The sequence below is a fragment of the Scyliorhinus torazame genome, chromosome 3 (genome assembly GCF_047496885.1).
Source record: "Scyliorhinus torazame isolate Kashiwa2021f chromosome 3, sScyTor2.1, whole genome shotgun sequence".
Classification (NCBI taxonomy): Eukaryota; Metazoa; Chordata; class Chondrichthyes; order Carcharhiniformes; family Scyliorhinidae; genus Scyliorhinus; species Scyliorhinus torazame.
Window position 1 is genome coordinate 151027754 of NC_092709.1, and position 14609 is coordinate 151042362.

General features: G+C 50.3%; 1 long non-coding RNA gene across 3 annotated transcripts in view; it reads right to left on the reverse strand.

The window, feature by feature from the left end:
• The window catches only part of LOC140409539 (uncharacterized), a 206444-nt gene that overhangs the window by 31785 nt on the left and 160050 nt on the right, over window positions 1–14609 (reverse strand). For 2 of the 3 annotated variants that reach the window (XR_011940378.1, XR_011940380.1), the window contains one exon: window positions 10744–10901. The exons of the other annotated variant lie outside the window; for it this stretch is intronic. This is a non-coding gene — a long non-coding RNA (uncharacterized lncRNA). The remainder of the gene's footprint in view (window positions 1–10743; window positions 10902–14609) is intronic. 3 annotated transcript variants of the gene reach the window in all.

Here is a 14609-nt window from a genome sequence, read left to right on the forward strand (position 1 = left end):
CTGGAGGACCTGGAGAATAGGTCCAGGAGGCAGAACCTCAGAATTGTTGGTCTCCCTGAAGGCAGTGAGGGATCGGATGCGAGGGCATATGAGACGGACATTCTGGAGAAGTTGATAGGTGCTGGGGCATTCCCTCGGCCCCTGGAATTGGACAGAGCGCACAGAGCCCTCGCGAGGAGGCCCCGACCGAACGAGCCGCCGAGGACCATGGTGGTACGTTTTCACCGTTTCATGGACAAGGAACACGTTTTGTGGTGGGCCAAGAAAGGACGGAGCAGCAAGTGGGAGAACTGTGAGTTGCGCATCTATCAGGACCTGGGAGCGGATTTGACCAAGAGGTGAGCTGGGTTCAATCGGGCAAAAACGACCCTCTTTAAAAAGAGGGTGAAGTTCGGGATGCTGTACCCAGCCCGTCTAAGGGTCACACATGAGGAACGGGACTTCTACTTTGAAATACCAGATGAAGTATGGACTTTTATTAAAGAAATTAAGCTGGAGATGAATTAAAAGACACTGAAGCCTTGGAGAAGTACTGTGGCTGCGATTTGTTGTGCTGGATTGTATTAATTTAAGTAGCGCTATGTGAAATAAGAACATAAGAATTAGGAGCAGGAGTAGGCCATCTGGCCCCTCGAGCCTGCTCCGCCATTCAATGAGATCATGGCTGATATTTTGTGGACTCAGCTCCACTTTCCGGCCCGAACACCATAACCCTTAATCCCTTTATTCTTCAAAAAACTATCTATCTTTATCTTAAAAACATTTAATGAAGGAGCCTCTACTGCTTCACTGGACAAGGAATTCCATAGATTTACAACCCTTTGGGTGAAGAGGTTCCTCCTAAACTCAGTCCTAAATCTACTTCCCCTTATTTTGAGGCTATGCCCCCTGTTTCTGCTTTCACCCGGCAGTGGAAAGAATCTGCCCGCATCTATCCTATCTATTCCCTTCATAATTTTATATGTTTCTATAAGATCCCCCCTCATCCTTCTAAATTCCAACGAGTACAGTCACAGTCTACTCAACCTCTCCTCATAATCCAACCCCTTCAGCTCTGGGATTAACCTAGTGAATCTCCTCTGCACACCCTCCAGTGCCAGTATGTCCTTTCTCAAGTAAGAAGACTAAAACTGAACACAATACTCCAGGTGTGGCCTCACTAACACCTTATACAATTGCAGCATAACCTCCCTAGTCTTAAACTCCATCCCTCTAGGAATTAAGGACAAAATTCCATTTGCCTTCTTAATCACCTGTTGCACCTGTAAACCAACTTTTTGCGTCTCATGCACTAGCACACCCAGGTCTCTCTGCACAGCAGCATGTTTTAATATTTTATCATTTAAATAATAATCCCTTTTGCTGTTATCCCTACCAAAATGGATAACCTCACATTTGTCAACATTGTATTCCATCGGCCAGACCCTAGCCCATTCACTTAGCCTATCCAAATCCCTCTGCAGACTTCCAGTATCCTCTGCACTTTTTGCTTTACCACTCATCTTAGTGTCATCTGCAAACTTGAACACATTGCCCTTGGTCCCCAACTCCAAATCATCTATGTAAATTGTGAACAGTTGTGTGCCCAACACTGATCCCTGAGGGACACCACTAGCTACTGATTGCCAACCAGAGAAACACCCATTAATCCCCACTCTTTGCTTTCTATTAATTAACCAATCCTCTATCCATGCTAATACTTTACCCTTAGTGCCATGCATCTTTATCTTATGCAGCGACCTTGTGTGTGGCACCTTATCAAAGGCTTTCTGGAAATCCAGATATACCACATCCATTGGCTCCCCGTTATCTATTGCACTGGTAATGTCCTCAAGAAATTCCACTAAATTAGTTAAGCACAGCCTGCCCTTTATGAACCCATGCTGCGTCTGCCCAATGGGACAATTTCCATCCAGATACCTCGCTATTTTTTCTTTGATGATAGATTCCAGCATCTTCCCTACTACCGAAGTTAAGCTCACTGGCCTATAATTACCCGCTTTCTGCCTACCTCCTTTTTTAAACAGTGGTGTCACGTTTGCTAATTTCCAATGCGCCGGGACTACCCCAGAGACTAGTGAATTTTGGTAAATTATCACTAGTGCATTTGCAATTTCCCTAGCCATCTCTTTTACCACTCTGAGATGCATTCCATCAGGGCCAGGAGACTTGTCTACCTTTAGCCCCATTAGCTTGCCCATCACTAGTTCCTTAGTGATAACAGTCCTCTCAAGGACCTGTCATAGCCTAATTTCTATCAGTCCCTTACCATCCACTCTGCCCTTCCGAATAGTTTGATACCCTTGGATATTTAACTCCCAGTCATGACCATCCTTTAACCATGTTTCAGTAATGGCCACTAAATCATAGTCATTCACGATGATTTGCGCCATCAACTCATTTACCTTATTCCGAATACTACGAGCATTCAGGTAAAGTACACTTATGTTGGCTTTTTTTTTACCTCTGTTTTGAATCTTAACACCTCGATCAGTAACCTCTCCTAAGTTATATTTCCTCTTAACTTTTCTCCTGATTTTCCTTGTTGTTGAACCCATATCTTCATGTAACAACCTGCCGCGTCGCTACCATTAATGTTTTTACTTCCCGTTTTATTCCTTTTAGTGTTACTGGTCCTATTCACTGAGCTCCCCTCAGTCACTATACCTTGTACTGTCACCCTTTTTGATTTTTGACGATGGCTTCTCTGCCTTACACTTTCCCCCTTACTGCCTTTTGTTTCTGTCCCTGTTTTACTACCTTCCGACTTCCTGTATCGGTTCCCATCCCCCTGCCACATTAGTTTAAACGCTCCCCAACAGCTCTAGCAAACACCGCCCCCCATGGACATCGGTTCCAGTCCTGCCCAGGTGCAGACCGTCTGGTTTGTACTAGTCCCACCTCCCCCAGATTCGGTTCCAATGCCCCAGGAATTTGAATCCCTCCCTCTTGCACCATCTCTCGAGCCACGCATGCATCCTATCTATCCTGACATTCCTACTCTGACTAGCTCGTGGCACTGGTAGCAGTCCTGAGATTACTACCTATGAGGTCCTACTTTTTAGGTTAACTCCTAACTCCCTGAATTCAGATCGTAGGACCTCGTCCCATTTTTTACCTATATCGTTGCTGCCTATGTGCACCAGGACAGCTGGCTGTTCACCCCCCCCCCCCCCCCCCCAGAATGTCCTGCAGGCGCACCAAGACATCCTTGACCCTTGCACCAGGGTGGCAACATACCATCCTGGAGTCTCGATTGCGTCCACAGAACTGCCTGTCTATTCCCCTTACGATTGAGTCCCCTATCACTATAGCCCTGCCATTCTTCTTCCTGCCCAGCTGCGCAGCAGAGCCAGCCACGGTGCCATGAACCTGGCTGCTGCTGCCTTCCCCTGTTGAGCCATCTCCCTCAACAGTATCCAAAGCGGTATATCTGTTTTGCAGGGAGATGACCGCAGGGGACACCTGCACTGCCTTCCTACTCTTGCTCTGTCTTTTGGTCACCCATTTTCTATCTCCCTCAGTAACTTTCACCTGCGGTGTGACCAACTCGCTAAATGTGCTATCCACGACATCCTCAGCATCGCGGATGCTCCAAAGTGAGTCCATCCGCAGCTCCAGAGCCGTCAAGCGGTCTAACAGGAGCTGCAACTGGACACACTTCTTGCATGTGAAGGAGCCAGGGACAGTGGACGTGTCCCTGAGCTCCCACATCGCACACAAGGAGCATGACATGGGTCTGGGATCTCCTGCCATGCCTTAAACCTTCGGTAAACTTATACAACTACAATTCAAAAAAATGAAAGAAAAATTAAATAAATTAGACAATGAAAAGAAAAACTACTTACCAGTCACTTACCAGGGATAAAAATCACCTCCTCCCCCCCCCCCCCCCAAGCTTCGAATTCCCCCCGAGATTCAAATTCCCAAACTCACTCTTTGCTGTCTCACTCTAGCTGTGTCTTCTCTGGCTCACTGGGAGAAATAAGGGGTTGCGTGGATGGTTAAAGGTTGCTTTGTCTTGCAGGGAGCTGGTTAGAGGGGGGATGGGCTTTGAATTTGGTTCTGTTTTTTGGGTGATTATTTTTCTAAAGTGACTATTTCTTCACTTTTTTTCTTATGTTTGCTTACTGGAGAATGTGATGCCTTTAAAATGTTTATTCATGTGGGGGGAGAGGGGAGAGAACAATTGGGAGACAGACTGTTTGGTGCCAGGGGCGAGCGCTATCAAGTCAGCATGGGTCAGCTGACTCTCGGAAGCGCAGTGGGGGATGAGCAGGTGTTAAGCTGGAGCTTGACTTGGGGGATTGGGTTTCTAGTGTTGTTGTTAGGGGGGAGGGAGGGGGTGGGGGGAGCTGCTTTGCTGACAGGGAAGGAACTGTTACTAGGGGACAAATGAGAGGTTGGGAACAGCGACTGCCCGTGTGGGGACATGAGGAAGCGGAGGGCACGAGCTCGAGGCTGGCCTAAACAGGGTGATGGCTAGTCAGCAGGGGGGGTAGTTGGAAGCCCCACGACCAGGCTGATCACATGGAACGTTTGAGGACTGAATGGGCTGGTCAAGAGGGCTCACGTGTTCGTGCATTTGAGGGGGCTGAAGGCGGACGTGGCAATGTGACAAAAGACACACCTAAAGGTGACTTATCAGACGAGATTGAGGAAGGGGTGGGTTAGCCAAGTGTTCCTCTCAGGACTGGACTGAAAGACCAGGGGGGTAGCAATCTTGATCAGCAAACGAGTGGCATTCGAGGCAGGGAGAATCGTGTCAGACAAGGCGGGTAGGTACATAATGGTGAGTGGGAAGCTGGGGGGGTGCGAGTGGTACTTGTGAACATATATGCTCTGAATTGGGATGACGTGGAATTTATGAGGCGGGTTTTAGGTAACATCCCAGACTTAGAGTCACAGAACCTGATCATGGGAGGGGACTTCAACACAGTCATTGATCCGGAATTGGACCGGTCAAAATCCAGTTTAGGCAGGAGGCTGGCTGCGGCAAAGAAATTGAAGGGTTTTATGGAACAGATGGGGGGAGTAGACAAATGGAGGTTTGCACGGTCGAGGACGAAGGAGTTTTCCATTTCTCCCCTGTCCACAAGGTATACTCTCGCATCGACTTTTTTGTAATGAGCAGAACACAAATGCCGAAGGTGGTGGATACTGAGTACTCGGCAATTGCAGTATCGGATCATGCCCCGCATTGGGTGGATCTATAGGTTAGTGTGGAGAGAGGACAACGCCAGCTTTGGAGAATGGATGTGGGGATGTTGGTGGACGAAGCGAGCTGTGGGCGGGTTAACAAGTCCATCCAGAACTACCTGGAAACAAATGATACGGGGGAGGTCTCTGCAGCGATGGTTTGGGAAGCTTTGAAGGCAGTGGTCAGAGGGGAATTAATCTCGATACGGGCCCACAGAGAAAAGGTGGAACGCACCGAGAAGGATAGATTAGTGGAGGAGAACATCCAGGTGGACAGGAGATACTCGGAGGCTCCGGACACGGGGCTACTGAGGGAGCAGCGGCGGTTACAGGCGGAGTTTGACCACAGAGAAAGCGGTGGAACAGTTGAGGAAGGCAAGGGGGTGATCTATGAGTACGTGGAAAAGGCAAGCAGAATGTTGGCGCACCAGCTCAGGAAAGGAGAAATGGCCAGGGAGATAGGTAGAGTAAAGAGTAGAGACGGTAATACTGTCCTGGACCCAGCGGGGGTAAACAAGGCATTTAAGGACTTCTATAGTAAATTATATGAGTCAGAACCTGGCTGGGGTGGAGGGAATGAGGCGGTTTTTGGATCAGTTGAGGTTCCCGAGGGTGGAGGAGGACCTGGTGGAAAGGCTGGGAGCCCAATTGAGATTGAGGAAATAATCAAGGGGCTAGAGGGCATGCAGTCGGGCAAGGCCCCGGGGCCTGACGACTACCCGGTGGAATTCTATAAGAAGTATTCAGAGATATTGAGCCCACTGCTGGTGAGGACATTTAACGAAGCAAGAGAGAAGGGAGTCTTCCCCCCAACAATGTCGCAGGCCTCGATTTCATTGATCCTGAAATGGGAGAAGGATCCGGAGCAATGCGGGTCATACAGACCGATTTCTCTACTGAATGTGGATGCCAAACTGCTGGCTAATATACTGATAACAAGGATAGAGAACTGTGTCCCGGGGATGATAGGGGAAGATCAGACGGGATTTGTTAAGGGCAGGCAACTCAAGGCCAATGTTCGAAGGCTTCTAAATGTTATTAAGATGCCCTCAGAAGGAGAGGAGATGGTAGTGGTGGATGCGGAGAAGGCTTTTAATCGGGTGGAGTGGGATTGACAAAATACAAATTTCTTTACCCGTCAGTCTGGCCTCAATAAAAGTCGAGATGGATTTGCAGGTACAGCATTAGTTATTTTATTTGGCTTGCAAGCTTGATTCATTTCACAGAGGCATAAGACACATCCCGTCTCCTACACCCCGGAAAGCGAATGAACAAAGAGACAAAGGGATCTCTGCAAATCAATTCAAATGGTATCAAGTTTCACATACACGATTCCCATAGGTCATCCTATACCCCTCCTGACCTGATCATACATTCTGATTGGCTCACTTCCAATCCCTTCCTCTGGCCCCTATTACCCAGCATCCTTTTCTCCTCCTTTGGTGGACACACCTCCTCCTTGCTTTGCCATGCGGTCTGAAATCCTATGTCTGTGAACACACCGGAATGAGACTGGCCTATCTCTACATTACAGTAACTAATATCTCTAAAGTAACTATTTTATATCACATTCGTCAGGATTACCTGTGGGAGGCGCTGGGAAGGTTTGGGTTTGGTAAGGGCTTTATTGACTGGGTACGGTTGCTCTATCAGGCACCAGTAGCTAGTGTGCGTATGAACCGGCTGTATTTTAAACTACACCGAGGGACGAGGCAAGGGTGACCCCTCTCCCCGTTGCTGTTTGCTCTGGCCATGGAGCCATTGCCCATGGCGTTAAGAGCCTCTAGGAACTGGAAAGGGCTGGTTCGGGGGGGGGGGGAGGTGGGGTGAAGCACCGGGTCTCGCTCTACGCAGATGACCTGCTCTTGTACATTTCGGACCCGTTGGAGGGGGAGGGCATGGGGGAAGTAATGTGAATCATGGGGGAATTTGGCAATTTTTCGGGGTATAAATTGAACATGTGGAAAAGCGAGATGTTTGCGATCCAGGCAAGAGGACAGGAGAAGAGACTGGGAGAACTGCCGCTTAGAATGGTAGGGAAGGGCTTTCGATATCTGGGAATCCAGGTGGCCTGGGAATGGGAGGCACTGCACAAGTTAAGCTTATCCCGGTTGGTAGAACAAATGGAAGGGGACTTTAAGAGATGGGACATGCTCCCGCTATCACTGGCGGGGTGGGTACAGACCGTGAAACCGACGGTCCTCCCCAGATTTCTGTTTGTCTTTCAGTGCCTCCCCATCTTCATCCCTAAGGCCTTTTTCAAGCGGGTGAATAAGACTATTTTGGGCTTTGTGTGGGCCAGTAAAACGCAGCGAGTGAAGAAAGTGTTGCTGGAGCGCATTCGGGGGGATGTGGGCTGGCGCTGCCAAAATTCTGCAACTACTACTGGGCGGCTAATAGAGCCATGATTAGGAAGTGGGTAGTGGGGGAGGGGTTGACATGGGAGCGTATGGAGGCGGCGTCATGTAAAGACACCAGTTTGGGAGCACTGGTAACGGCACTTCTGCCGTTTGCGCCGGCCCGATACTCCACGGGCGGAATTCTCCCCCCACCCCCCACGCCGGGTGGGAGAATCGCCGGGGTGCCGCGCGAGTCCCGCCATGCCTCCCCGACACACGCACGCGATTCCTCCCCCCCCCCCCCCCCGCCAAACCAGCGCCGCGAGAATCACACCTGGCTGCTCGGAGAATCTCCACTCGCCGTTTGCATAAGGTGAGCGGCGATTCTCTAGTCCGGATGGGCCGAGCGGCCGCCCCAACACGACAGGTTCCCGCTGGCGCCATCCACACCTGGTCGCTGCCGGCGCAGCCTCAGGGCGGACGGCAACTGCGCATGCGTGGCTGCCGTCATTTTCGCGCTGCCGGCCATGTCATTGACGCGGTGTTGCTTTTTACGCGGCACCAAGGCCAGCGCGCGTAAAATACACAACGCCGCTCCTAGTCCCCCGGGGGCGGGAGAATAGGGGGCTGGGAGCGGGCTCCGACGCTGGAGTGAAACACTCCTGTTTTCACTCCGGCGTTGGGACTTTGTCTCCATTTCGGAGAATCGCGCCCCACAAGTCCGGTGGTAGTGGCGGCTCTGAGGATTTGGGGGCACTGGAGGAGATATAAGAGAGTGGAGGGAGCATCAATTTGGACCCAAATTTATAATAACCACAGGTTTGTACCGGGTAGGCTAGATGGCGGGTTCCGGAGTTGGCAGAGGACAGGAATTAGGAGGATGGGGGATCTATTTATAGACTGGAGCTTTCCCAGCTTGAAAGCTTTAGAGGATAAATTGAATTTGCCAGCAGGGAATGGTTTTAGGTATTTGCAGGTGCGAGACTTCCTGAGAAAACAGGTACCGGCCTTTCCGCTGCTGCCGCTACGGGGGATACAGGATAGAGTAGTCTCCAGTACCTGGGTGGGAGAGGGGAAGGTATTGGATATTTACCAGGAGCTTTCAGAGGCGAAGGAAACCCCAGTGGAGGAGCTTAAGGGCAAGTGTGAGGACGAACTAGGAGGAGAGATAGAGGCGGGACTATGGGCGGATGCCCTAAGCAGGGTTAATACCTCCTCATCATGTGCCAGGTTTAGCCTGATACAATTTAAGGTAGTCCACCGGGCACACATGACAGCGGCTAGGATAAGTAAGTTCTTCGGGGTTGAGGATAGGTGTGCAAGGTGCGCGGGAAGCCCAGAAAATCATGTCCACATGTTTTGGGCATGCCCGAAGCTTAGAGGGTTTTGGCAGTGTGGTGCCGAGTCCGGAGGTAGCGATCTTTGGAGTGTCGGAAGATCCGGGAGTTCAGGGGGCGAAAGAGACCGACGACTTGGCCTTTGCCTCCCTGGTAGCCCGGAGACGGATCTTGTTAATGTGGAGGGACTCGAAGCCCCCGAGTGTAGAGACCTGGGTTAGTGACATGGCTGGGTTTCTCAGTCTCGAGAAAATAAAGTTCGCTTTAAGAGGGTCAATGGTAGGGTTCACCCGGAGGTGGCAACCGTTCGTCGACTTTCTCGGGGAAAATTAAAATGTCAGCAGATGCAGTATTCCAAGGGGGGGGTGGGGGGCGGATTGTTATTGGGCTGGGCGGGGAAATGTTTATTTTACCATGTTTATGTCATTGTTTATGTTACTGTTATAAAAATTTTCAAATACCTCAATAAAATATTTTTAAAAAACATGGGTGAAAACATTAACCCCGCTCAGTGACAGAGGTAATAATGCTAAATAGTGAATATCTTATACATCCCACATCAGTGGATCATCTTTATTGGTCATCCACGGAACTAAGGACCCCCAGGAGAGCTCTTGACAGGGAGAACGTGGAAAGGATGTTTCCCCTTGTTGTAAAATCTGGAAGTAGGGGCGGGATTCTGCGGGAATCGGCGGGGCGGGCAACTCTGGTGCGAAGGAGTGGCATTAACCACTCCAGCGTTCGGCCGCCCCGAAGGTGCGGAATCCTCTGCACCCTCAGGGGCTAGGCCGGCGCCGGAGTGGTTTGCGCCGCGCTGGCCGGCGTGGAAGGGGCTTGGCACCACGCCAACCGGTGCTGAAGGGCCTCCGCCGGCCGGCGCGAGTTGGCGCAAGCACGGGAGCGCCTGCATGTGCTGGCGCATGCGCAGGGGGGGTTCATCTCCGCTTCGGCCATTGCGGACTGTTATACAGGCCGACGCGGAGGAATAGAGTGCCCCCACGGCACAGGCCCGCCCGCGGATCAGTGGGCCCCTATCGCGGGCCAGGCCACGTGGGGGCACCTTCCGGGGCCACCCAAGGACCCCGGAGGCCGCCTGCACAGCCAGGTCCTGCCGGTAAGTTCCTGGTGTAATTTACGCCGGTGGGACCGGCCTAAAACGGGCGGCCACTCGGCCCATCGCGGGCCGGAGAATCGCCAGGGAGGGTCGCTGCCAGCGGCTGCCGACCGGCGTGGCGCGATTCCCACCCCTGCCTAATCCCCGGCGCCGGAGATTTCGGCAGCCGGCGGGGGCGGGAATACTGCCGCCCCCCGGCGATTCTCCGACCCGGCAGGGGATGGGAGAATCCCGCCCTAGGAGTCACCCATTTTGAGGCCGAGATGACGAGTATCTTTTCTCTCAGAGGATAATGAGTCCTTGGAACTCTTCCTCAAAAGATAGACGAGTCTTTGATAATTTTTAAGGCATAGGTAGATAGATTTTTGATAAGCAAGGTTATCAAGAGTAGGTGGGAGTTCAGGATACAATCTGATCAGCCATGATCTTGTTAAATGGCGGAGTAGGGTCAGGTGGCCTCTTCCTGGCCCTGATCCGTATGTTGCAAACCATTCAGCGTTCGCCTGCATTCACCTATGAGCTTGCCCAAAATTTATCCTGAAAGCTTTCTGTTTAAATGCCGAGTACCTGCTTTTTTTTTCCAGTTTTTAATCACTCTGTATTTTCAGCCAGAAGGGAACGCCTATCACGACCACCTCTGAGGAAAGTCCACACCCTGGGAAATCCCAACACAGGCACAGATGGACAACGCTATTGTGATTCATTTCACACCATTGTTTGAGCAACTTGAATCGATCAGAAAAAATAGACATACCGGTGTTTCAAAAAACATTTTTTTCATCCGTGATGGTCTCTTTTAAGCCCATTTTCATTTGGATATTTTCCACTAAACCGCGAATCATTAGCCTGATGATTCTTTCATATTCTCCTCCACTGCAAGATGGGTCGATGGACCGGTGTTTGATCTGTGAACTGTGAAGATGATTAGGGAATTACCTTTTTTTGTTCTTTACTGGGCCGACTTAAGTGGAATCAGAGGCTGCAATTTAGTACTCAGGAAACCTGATGCTTTTGAGTTCAACTCCAAGTTTATTTACATTTCATGATTTTTTAAAATCAAACATCTAAGAATCTCATTCAGGTCTGAGAATTGGTGAGAAGAATATCTTAAATTTAACACTCCAAGTAAATGCTTTTTAAATTTGTGCTCTGTGGTATTCAACTCCAGAAATCCAAGTAACTTTTCCACGGATGATTAAAGAGTGAGAATCAATCTGACTTGTGGCTGGAGAGAGGGTTAGTGCGAAAATCTCAAAGAAAGATCCACTTTGTTTAAAACTGCTGAATGGCGGCAAAAAATAAATCAGTCTGAATTTCCGAGAAACAGATGAGATTACGGGCGCGATCTAACCAAATTTGTTCTAAGCGTGGCAGTGAGTGGGAATTGCCGGGTGTTTCCCAGAGGTCGACACGTTAACGGTATCCAACATTAATAGGGCGCTAAGCGAGGCCCCACAGCCTTCACGCCGCAAACGATCCCGCAGAGCAAACCCCAGACAGCATGCAGCCATGCCACCCATGCAGACCAGCTCCGCCATCCAGGGATGCTGTCAAGGCCAGACTCATGGCCGCGTTAGAGTCCAGGACAGATACCCTGTTCTCCCGAGAGGGTCAGCCACAGGTCAGCCAGTGCCGCCTGGGAGGCAGTGGCAGTGGCAATCAGCGCGGTGAGCGTCATCAGGAGAACTTCCAACCAGTGCCGCAAGAAGCTCAGTGACCTCCATTAGGCCGCATGGGTGAGTTGGCTTCAGTCCCCTGCAACCGGTCCTGCCTGCCATCCCTAGATGCCCCCCAACACCCCTGAACTTGGTACCGCACCCCCACCCATCAGCACAATGCCACACCCATGCCCCAGCACGCAATGGCATCCACCAGCGCATCCTACCAATGCCTGGCAGTGATGCCCAAGCCTGTCCCCCGCCATGCTCCCACACCTCCATCCGCGATGCGTGAAGCGTTCGGCTCACAATAACCCTCTCTGTGTCCCCACAGGAGAAGTTGGCACACAATCGGTGGGAAATTGCCCAAGACAGGCAGCGAGCTGCCGAACCTCAGAGTCCTCACCCCATTCAAGGAATGAGCCCTGGAGGTTGCAGAGGTAGCTGAGGAAAGATCAGTCACCGCCATCGAGCTTGGCCTACACCGCAGAGTTGAGGATTCACCGGCCCCCACCCAGATGACCTGTCACATATGAGTTGTTCATGCAAGATATAATGATCCTTCCCTGTCACTGACCACCTGTCCATTCTCTTGAAGCATCTCCAGCTGGCAATGCCTGCCCATCCGGGATGCCCCCCATCTCCCAAAAGAACGCCTCGGAGGAGAGCTCCAAGGATGCCATCATCGATGCTTCACGGCTATCATCCCCACCCTCCACCAACGCAGAGAAATACATCATGGTGGGTGAAATTAGTAGACAGGCTGAAGAGAAAATGCTGGAAAAACTCAGCAAGTCTGGCAGCATCTGTAGGGAGAGAAAAGAGCTAACGTTTCGAGTCCGATGACTCTTTGTCAAAGCTAACAGACAGAGGAAGTGGGAAATATTTGCACTGTGGAGTGAGAATGAAAGATGAGTCATAGCCACAGAAACCCAGGGAAACCGGGTGCTAATGGCCACAGAAACCAAGGGGAAAGTGTGCTAATGGCAGTCCCCAGAGAGAGCAAAAGATGTGAAAGATCAAACAGCAGAGAAACTAACATCAGAGGATGAACTGTAGATGTGTGTGGGGAGGGGGGGGGGGAAGAGAAGGGGGAAGCAAAGAGGAGAAAGGTTAAGGAAAGGTAGATAAGATTGAGGGGGGGGATTGAATATATGTTAAGAAAGAAATGGTAAAAGACAGTTAAAATGAAATGGGACGAAAACAAATGGGTCGAGGTGGGGTAGAGCTGATCATTTGAAGTTGTTGAATTCGATGTTGAGACCGGAAGGCTGTAGTGTGCCCAACCGGAAGATGAGATGTTGTTCCTCCAGTATGCGTTGAGCTTCACTGGAACATTGCAGCAGGCCAAGAACAGACATGTGGGCATGGGAGCAGGGTCTTTTGTTAAAATGGCAAGCAACAGGAAGGTCAGGGTCCTGAATGCACTCAGACCGAAGATGCTCAGCAAACGATCACCCAGTCTGCGTTTGGTCTCTCCGATATATAGGAGACCACATTGGGAGCAGCGAATGCAATAGACCAAATTGGAAGAGATGCAAGTGAAATGCTGCTTAACCTGGAATGAGTGTTTTGGGCCTGGGATGTTAAGCATGGAAGAGGTAAAGGGGCAGGTGTTGCACCTTTTGCGATTGCATGGGAAGGTGCCATGGGTGATGGGAGAGGTACTGGGCATGGTGGAGGAGTGGATTAGATTATCTCGGAGGGAACGGTCTCTGCGGAATGCTGACAGAGGGAGTGAAGGGAAGATGTGTTTGGTGGTGGCATCACGCTGGAGTTGGCGAAAATGGCAGCGGATTATGCTTTGCCAAACTTTGACAACTAATGGGCAGCCAAGGACTCCCTCCTTATGATCCTATTGTACCATTCCCTTTTCAGGCAAGAAACATTTGACCATGGGGGCATCACAGCTAACCCACCCCTGTCATGAATGTGTACGTTCCAGCAGAGGTCACTGAATTGTGATTAAGATGTGTAATCATGGCTGACTTATTTTTCTTTTCCCACCTGACCTGACCTGGAGAGAGGGTTAGGCACTGAAGCAGACCTATGAAGCTTGGAGACAATAAATTGAATCCCAGGCTCGAGAGCTATCACTTACCCAGAGGAAGTCGGGAGAGACCAGGGCACACTCACATTTGCAGAAGTGAGAAAGAAAAAAACTGTGATTGGCTGATGAGTATTGTTTTTTTTTATAATATATTTTATTCAAGATTTTTTGGCCAAACATAACAGTACGTAGTGTTTCTTTTAAACAATAAAGCAATATAAATAACAGTGGCCAGTTTTAAACAAATAAATAAATAATATATGAACAGAAACAAAAACCAAACTAAATGGCAACTGCCTTGTCAAAAATAAATACTCCCCAAAGATACAATCTAACAGTCCAATATACATTACCTAAAACAAGTGCCTATACATATACAGTAACATCCCTGAGAGTCCGTCCGATTCCTCCCCCCCCCCCCCCCCCCCCCCGGGTTGCTGCTGCTGTCTTCTTCTTTTCCATTCCCTCTATCTTTCTGTGAGGTAGTCGACGAACGGTTGCCACCGCCTGGTGAACCCTTGAGCCGAACCCCTTAGTACGAACTTAATCCGTTCTAACTTTATAAACCCTGCCATGTCGTTTAACCAGGTCTCCACACCCGGGGGTTTGGCTTCCTTCCACATTAACAATATCCTGCGCCGGGCTACTAGGGACGCAAAGGCCAAAACATCAGCCACTCTCGCCTCCTGCACTCCCAGCTCCTCTGCAACCCCAAATATAGCCAACCCCCAGCTTGGTTCGACCTGGATCCCCACCACCTTCGAAAGCACCTTTGCCACCCCCACCCAAAACCCCTGTTGCGACAGGCATGACCAGAACATGTGGGTATGATTCGCTGGGCTTCTCGAGCATCTCGCACACCTATCCTCTATCCCAAAAAATTTACTGAGCCGTGCTCCAGTCATATGCGCC